Genomic DNA, 8,696 nt, shown 5'->3' on the forward strand with positions numbered 1-8,696 from the left:
ACTTTGGGAGACCTGGATTCGGGGAGTCTAAGCCCAGGCCAGCTCCCCAAGGCTCGAGCTCCTGAAGCCAGGCCCCATAGTCTTTGCAACTCGGGGACCTTCGGAGAAAGGTGCCGGGGCCACTGTACAATTTTCCCTTTCCCAGGATGGGACTCCACGTGGCTGACAGAAGGACAAGCCCTGAGTTCCGGGCCTAAGTCCCCAACTTTCCTACCGGGTCCACAGCTACTTAATCAGCTCCGGGGCTTCCTTCCTCCCGCGCAGGGCGCCGCCTTCCACCCAGGGAACTTGAGCTAGGTCCGCTTCCCCTCCCCTTTGGTTGTCTCTCTTCTACCCCCACCCCCATCCCTGCCTTACTTATCCCCTCCCCGGCCCTCCCACTTTGCCTTTTCCTCTAGCCTTTTCCCTGCCCACTGACCCTAAGTCACGCCCCACCCAGGCTCAAAGCCACTCCCAGCGAGCCCACGCCCGCTCTGAGACCACACCCATCAGGTTTCTTCTCTGCCAGGAAGGCTTTCAGATTTGGGCTGAGCTCCCATAGGCTGGAGGCCCTACTCCTGAGCAAGCCTGAAGTTTGTAGCTAAACTGCTCTCAGAGGCTGGGTTAAGAGCCCACCCACTCTACACCCTAATTGTCCCATTTCTCTTTGGCTCAGCTGATGTGAAATCCCCTAGGAGAAAGGAAAATACTGCATTTTCCCCAGGTCTCAATTCTCCATAAACCAGCCTGGAAATACAGACTCCTTGAGTAATTTTTTCTGTGTCCTCCAAGACAAACACTGTGTTTTGGATCCCTACGATTATCACACAGAATTCTGATCTTCTCTCTCTCATTAGTTTTTTGTTTTGTTTTCCATTTTTCGTTTTCATGGACCTGCTTGCTGCATTTAAAACTAGAGTGCTGTACTAGAGGCAACCCTAGTTCTAGGAGGCACTGAAGCAGGCTTAGTAAATATGTGCTAGTCTGCAAATCATGGTCCTAGGAGCAGCTGTCAAGATACAAAGTAATACCTTTCTGGGTTGAACTACCAGTTCATTTCAATCTGAGCAAAAGAGAACAGATTTAGAGCAATCATTTCTAAGAAAGACAGGTATAGTGCTAAGAATCGATGGTTTACGAAGGCAGTTCTGTTATGCTTTGAAATCACCGTGTTTTCTGCTTAATGTTTAAAAGTAGGGTTTTATTTATTTAAAAGTTGTTACATTGTATTTATTCATTTGTGTGTGTGTAGGTGAAAACAGTTTTCCTGAGATTTCCTTTCACTGTGTGGGTCCTGGGATGGAATTCAGGTCACCTGATCCGATGGGCAAGTCACCCTTATCTTCTAAACCATTCTGCAAGTCCTTGTGCTTAATTTTTGAACAACTTATATATGACATTTTTCTCTGATTACAGACAAGGAAACAGACTTAGAGAATGTTCTTCAAGTTCGACCAGTTTAGTTTATATCCACTGTGGTATCATATCTTCTTAGGGAGTTCTGGTTGCAGGGCAGAAAATACTTTTATTCAAGTCAGAAGGCAAGAAAGAAGAAAAGTTACATAGTTCCCTTTTCATTCTTTCCTTGATTACTTTTCTTTTTAAGCAGTGCTGCAGTAGGGGAAGCCCTTGAGAAAGGGGTTAGTAAGGGCAGAAATGGAGAAAAACGTAACTAGGTAAATCCTAGAATAAACATAGGGCCTCAAACTAAGAGAGACAAGAATAAACGTAGAAGTCAGGAAGAGCAGAACGCCCTCCCGTGAGTTAGTCTCGCCTATGAGTGAGTACTGGGAGACTTGAATATTGCTCCTAAGAGTGGGGCTCACACTGAGATTGTATAATGAATAGATGGGTTGAGGGAGGCTTCTGGAGTGATTTCAGTGCAGGCTACCACTGTTCATTGCTCGCACGGTAACCATGAAGCCATATAAATGTGTGCCGGACAATGGTTGGTACAGAGAGGCCTAAGAGTCCATTATTTATAATGTTCTGTCTTTTAGCAGTCCGCGCTGCCAGGGATGAAATTATGCACAAGGTTCATCTTAAAAACTGACTTCAGGGTTTTTTTTTCCTTTATGGAAATTATGAAGTTCTCCACCACCCACATTAAACCCACTGAGTCTGCATTCAGATTCCACATGCAGACTCTTCCTTCTGTGGCTTTTACACCTTAAAAAAGATCGTTAAAGGAAAATGACCATAGGCTTTCTTAATCGTTAGGGGACACAGCTACTGTGAAATTGCAAATTAATATGCAAACTCTTTATTTATATTTAAACACCCCTCCCCCTGGCAAAGTGAGACCTTAGACAACTGTGAAACAGTCTAGCATGTTGGGTCTGACTGTATATTGTTGTCTTGTTGCATACTGTAAGTCGTTTGCATGCTGCTGCTAGTTAAATAACAAGTACTGGCAAACGTTAAAAATAAATAAAATAGTGGCTGGAGACTTGGCTCATCTATTGCTCTCGTAGAGGACCCCAGTTCCGTTTCCAGACCCCAGTTCCGTTTCTGGACCCCAGTTCCATTTCCGGCACCCAGGCTGGGCGGCTCCCAGCTTCATGTAATTCCAGTTCCAGAGGCTCCAACATAATTCGCTGGCTTCCTTAGGCACCTGTACTGACATGTACAGGCCCAAACAGGGATATACATCCCAAAGCCATGGCTTCTGAATCTTTAATCATTATCATACTTGCACATACATTCTAAGTACAACCTGCTGAGTTCACTAAGTCTCACTCATATGTGTGTAGGGGTGACCCTTGGGCTGCATCCATTGTTTGGAAGCTCTTTCCTGGAAAAGACCGGTTCTTCCTCTCTCAATAGCCATTCATTTTCACGCTTCATCTATGAGTAGGAGCATGTGTGATTTCTGCCACTCACATGGGCATGTCACTTGGTATTGTCATTATAGGGTCTTATTTAGGCAGCCATATTGTTGACATTTTGTGGATGGGTGCAACTTCCCCGTCACGTGTAGAATATGTGTGTATTCAAGATAGGCAGATATCTTGAATGTGTTTAAAAATGTAAAATTAAAAAGCAAAGCCCTTTGGACTGGCCTCAGAATCTATTAGCTTTGCATGTAATGAAGTAAGAATAACAGCCGGGGAAGTGCCGTGCTGTGTAGCGCTCAGTCGTGACCTCACATCCGCTTGGGCTCCTCTTCAGTATTTAGTCTTCCTTTCTGGGGAAGCTTCCCTTGGAGATATGTTTGAATCCTGGGGTAACGGTGCCCATGATGAAACACTGAAGTTTAAAAAGCTCACATTATTAAGGAACCAAAGGTTTCTAAATCAACCTCCCAGTTAAGGATTTAGCTCAAACATATTCTCATTTCTACAGTGTTTGCTTTCCGCTCTCGCCGGGTCTTTGAATTTCAACCATACCTGTACTCAGCCACGCTAAATTGGCAGGGAGAGGATGAAATCAAACCCAGACCTTCCTAGCCCCTTGCTGTCTGGGTTAACATGCAAGAAATACCCAGGTTTTCCACAATCCCTGTGAGTTGTTTTAATTATGCACACGGTTTCTAGAAATGCTCTAGAAGGTAAAACCTAAAGTAATCCAGAAAAGCGTCAGGCAGTTGAGGGTGGGGGCACAGCCCAGGTAAAGCAGACCTGTTGTAGATGCTGTCACTGTAGAGCTTGGTTGTTAATTAGGCATCAGCATCTATGGGGGGCTTGACAAGATCTTAGTTTCAATTTTGATCACAGTATGGTGAACCATTCCTATCATTTCCAGGAAACATACTGGCGACCAATGCATAAAAGGACCAGACCCGAACTCTCAGCATGTAATTTTTATGTTCAGTTTCTATTCATTATATAACCTTCCCCCAAAGTAAGTATTCAACATATTTTATCTTCCTATTTAATAATGATATAAGGCTTGTGTGTGCAAGATCCTGAATTCAATCACCAGAACTTCAAATAATAATAATCATAATAATGAAATAAGGGGAAAATAAATTAAAATCATTTTGACTATTAAAAATTAAGTTGAAAACATATGATCTTCCAGTTGAGTGAAACTTTTACTGAGCAGAACGTCTATAGGTAATTAGACAATATTTCTTAGGGATCAGTGGCCAGTTTGTATTAAAAGATATTTTAGTACAGCCACGCATGTCAATCATGCATCTAATCCCAACACATAAAAGGCGGAGGCAGTGAGAATCTCAAGTGATTTTGAAGTAAGCCAGCGCTGCGCTAGAAAACTAAACCACACCCTACTGTGAAAAAGTTCCTTAAAAAAGAAAGAAAAGAAGCAAAATTACAACATGATCCAGCAATTTCTCTTCTTGGTATCTGTACTGGCTAGTTTTGTGTGTCAAGCGCGCACAAACTAGAGTCATCAGAGAGGAACAAGTCTCAGTTGAGGAAATGCTTCCATGCAGTCCAGGTATAAGGCATTTTCTTCATCGGTAATCAATAGGAGAGGGCCCAGTCCATGTTGGGTGGTTCTATCCCTGGACTGATGATCCTGAGTTCTGTAAGAAAGCAGGCTGAGCAAGCCATGGGAAGTGAGCTAGTAAGCAGCACCCCTCTGTGGCCTCTGCATCAGCTCCTGTCTCCAAGATCCTATTCTGTTTGAGTTCCTGTCCTGACTTCCTTCAGTGACGAACAGCAATGTGGAATTGTAGCCCAAATAAACCCTTTTCCCCAACTTATTTTCAGGTCATCGTATTTTGCAGCAATAGAAATCCTCACACGACAATATCCAAGGGGTGAAATAAGGCCTGACACAGATATTTATACATCTGTGTTCATGGAATCATTATTCACAATCTCTAAAGTAACTATACTGTCCACTGACAGGTAGACAGATAAACATACTGGTTTGTGCACATGGTGGGTAGAAAACTGGCGTGTAGACATAGTGCAATATCATTTACCCTTACATTAAACTTTGAAGCATAAGATATTGTCCTAGGTGAAATGATCTAGAATCACAAAGACAGATACTGTGTTAGGTTACATGTATGATTTACTTGGGATTAATTAAATTCAGAGGAACAGAAGGTAGGATGGTGGTTACAAGGTAATAGGAAGAAAAGAACTGGAGAGGAGGAATTACTTATTAGGTACAGAGTTTCCATTTGGATGATGAGAGATCTCAGCAGCCTGATAATTCTCTATACCACCAAACTACACTTTCAAAAGCTGAAGTGATGAAACATAATTTTGTTTTGGCAAACATATTTGACTCATCCCATGTTGCTCTTAAGTAGCCTCTCTTTTCCGGCTGTCTCAGCAGAGTTGGGAGTATCCTCCCTCTGACTCATCCTGTCAAATCTTTCTCACTTTTTTTTTGTCACTTTGCCCCTCAATGAGACTTCATTTTCAAACACGACTTTGCTTCCTTTTTCTAACTAACTGAACAGTCATAGTTTGGGATTAAAGGTGTGCGCTAAGGGAGTATCTGTATTCCAGCCAGAGGGATTCAAAGTATGTCATCCCAGCTGAATCACACAGACCTAGACGGTCTTTCCGTCTTCCAGAGTAGCCTTATTGCTAGATTAAAATTCCTCTTCAGGGTACAGGAAAATAATTTATAGCTAAAAATAATTGGGGAGTTTGTTTGGATTTACAGGATAGCAAAAAGTGGCAAGTCATAACCTTTCATTTGGAAGGTTGTGCTGGATGTAGTCACATTCTTGGTGAAAGCAAGGCCCCAGACAGTACTGTGTGGAACATTTACAGATGGCGCCACACCTGGCTGAAACCGGCCTCCAAGCCTCCCTCCTCTATTTGCTTGATGTAGGACCCTACTTTTTCTTACTATAGTACCCTCATAATGTTACATTTAAGGATGGAATCCATCTAAAGGAGAAGACATGTTACTGTTTCCTCCTTAAAGTTAATGGAGATGGGCCTGAACCAGCCAGTCACCTGGAAAAAGGGACCACTCCTCAGGAAAGCAGGCTTATCGCCAGTCAAGCTCCTCTATTCTTCTAAGTGCAGTGGTATATCACCCGCACACATGGGCAGGCACACACACACATACACACACATACACGAATATGCACATCAACTAATAGCATTTTTCATACACGTGGAAAAATATGACAGAAATGACATTGTCATTTCTTTTAGGGTTAGGGTTAGGGTTAGGGTTAGGGTTAGGGTTAGGGTTAGGGTTAGGGTTAGGGTTAGGGTTAGGGTTAGGATTAGGGTTACATTGTCACATGGCCCTTATGACTTCTGGTACTCCAGAGGAATGCAAGAAAGCCTGTGGATATCAGGTTCTCCGTCTGCATAGGGCTTGAGTTCTCCAAAGGAAGTGTGTTGATCTTAGTCATGGGCACTAGAGACCTGATGAAGCCAATTGCATTTCATAGTAAGAAGGTCTGTGACATCGTCAGACAGTGAGAAGGTGTTGTCCTCTCCTAATTACTTCAATAAAGATAACAACGTTAAATAACCTGTTTTCTCTGGACAAGGGTTTTAACATCCAGGGTCTGAAATTAATGTTGACTCTGGTTTTGCAGCTGAATTTCACACATCTTTCTCTGCCTCTCTGAGTGTGTGTTCTAGATTCAGAGTCCCAGGAACAACATTGGCAGAGTTCTCAGAGTGAAGATCCTGGTGTCTGCTCTATGTCTGTCCCAGTAGGGTACACTGTGCTTTGAAGCAGCCACATGCTAGCTGAAGAGTAGAAACTGCATTCTTCTACCTGACCTGCCTGCAGGATGGTGAGAAGTCTCTTGTCTCACGTAAGTGTAGCTCCTGCTCAGAGCTTCATGGAGACCTCACATGTCTGCTTATTGTTCATGGCTAACATGTGGTCACACAGGAACTGAGGGATTCTTGTTCAGATTCAGGGTCCTCAGAAAGTATTATTTAAATATGCCTTCCTCACCAGATTGGGGTGGGGCGGGGATGCAGATAGAAAAGCAAAGGGAAAGGTTGAAAAATGCAGTTTGACATGAAACAGAGCTTATTAGAAAAGACCAGTTTCTTCCACTCACGTCATTAATTAGAGTAATTCAGACACTTCGTTCTGAACACTGGACAAAGTTCAGTATTTTACAACAGTAAGATTTCATAAAAACCCCTTCAGAAATAGGATGATTCTTTCCTTTTGGCAAGGGCAGACTCCTGGAAATGTTCATTTGCGTTCCAACTTCTTATTTGCGTTCTTTCCTCTTTCAGATGACAGGACAGCCTGACTTATCAGCATAAATAAGATTTCTGTCAGCATCCCGAGAACGTGGGGTAAGTGTGAAAGGATAACGGCCGTGTCAGCCCATGCTTTTAACCTAAGCCCAGAAAGCAGTAGCTTCAGTAAATTAAAAAAAAAAAAAAAGAAGAAGTTGCAAGCTGTCCTGTTAATTAACACTTGATAAGGCACAAATATTTTAACGCATCATCTAAGGGGCAGATTGCACCTTTTGACAGGTAGTAGAAACTTCTTGTGAAATATTTCCTTGAATGTGAGTGTTAGAGTGGAAAACATGACTGTAGGTGGGAAGAAGAAAACTAAAGCAAAAACTATCTGATTAAAGCAGGACCGATTGCCCCTTCAGTCACAGAGGGATGTGATTTAAAAGCACAGCTACATAAGGAGGCTTTGTTTAATCACAGTGCTGACATGATGTTCTGCCCACCCAAGCAAACCCATCACTGCTCCCATTATAACAAGAGCATCAAGTGAACCCCTAAATGCTTAAAACCAACACATTTAATTTTAAAATCACAGTGGCTATTTGTACATATATATTCAGTCTTGACTAAAGCTCTACTTAACAGAACAAATTAATACTCTGTGGCGTGTGTGTGTGTGTGTGTGTGTGTGTGTGTGTGTGTGCGCACTGCTTGGGGAGCTACTTAAAGGAAAAATCTTCAAACACTTGTTATAAGAGCAAAATCATTAGGCTTGTGTGCATTTGAGTAGTGGTTTTGAAAAACCACAAAACTGGATCTGTCTTCTGGTGAGAAGAGGAACATTAGCGTTTGATGTCAGGGCTGAAGAGGTAGTTCAGTGCAGAAGAGTGCATGCTCTGCATACATGAGTTCTGGTCCCCAAGCAGCCGCTTGGAAATCAGACCTGGCTGTGTGTGCCTGCAACCCCAAAATGAGGATGGGGTGGTGGGGAGGACAAGAGGCTGCAGCAGCTGACCTGCCAGGACAGCCAAAATAGCAAGCTTTCAGTCCACAGGTCATAAATGTGGAGCATTAATGGAAGATATTGATCATCCTGTTCTGGCTTCCACCTGTGCATGCAAGGGAGTGCACACCTGCAGGTGCATGCTCATGCAATACACACACACACACACATACACACACACACACACACATCAAATAAATGCATTAGGAGATTCATAGTGTGTTGGGTGTTAGACAGTATTCATCAACATCTCTTCTATTTTACTCCTTGCAATTATGCTCACTTATATTTGACTTATCAAAAATACTTCTATGGCACTTGCCATGAATTAGGGAGAGCTTTAATGGCTCACTGAAATAAGAAATCGTATTCTTTTTCTTAGCTAGGCTGTGCACAGGCAAAAGATTTTTATGAATAAAAATTGCTTTTACTGATTCCTATTCATGTTTCTTTAGTTTTAGTCTTTTGGTGATTTTCATGTACACACTTGGGAATCTCTATTACATACTCTCCCCTTACCATAAACGTGTTTTAAAAATCTTTAAATTGTATGTATATGGGTGGTTTGCATACATGTTTGTCTGTGTACTCATGAGTTTTAGATT

At 42.5% G+C, this 8,696-nt stretch overlaps 1 protein-coding gene across 1 annotated transcript in view; it reads right to left on the bottom strand.

The window, feature by feature from the left end:
* Positions 1-312, bottom strand: part of Pter (phosphotriesterase related) — a 74,750-nt gene extending 74,438 nt beyond the window's left edge. The window contains exon 1 of the mRNA XM_052157410.1: positions 215-312. The gene's annotated coding sequence lies outside the window, so the exon portion shown is untranslated. The remainder of the gene's footprint in view (positions 1-214) is intronic.
* Positions 313-8,696: the final 8,384 nt, after the last annotated feature.

This window comes from Apodemus sylvaticus, chromosome 14 (genome assembly GCF_947179515.1).
Source record: "Apodemus sylvaticus chromosome 14, mApoSyl1.1, whole genome shotgun sequence".
Lineage (NCBI taxonomy): Eukaryota > Metazoa > Chordata > Mammalia > Rodentia > Muridae > Apodemus > Apodemus sylvaticus.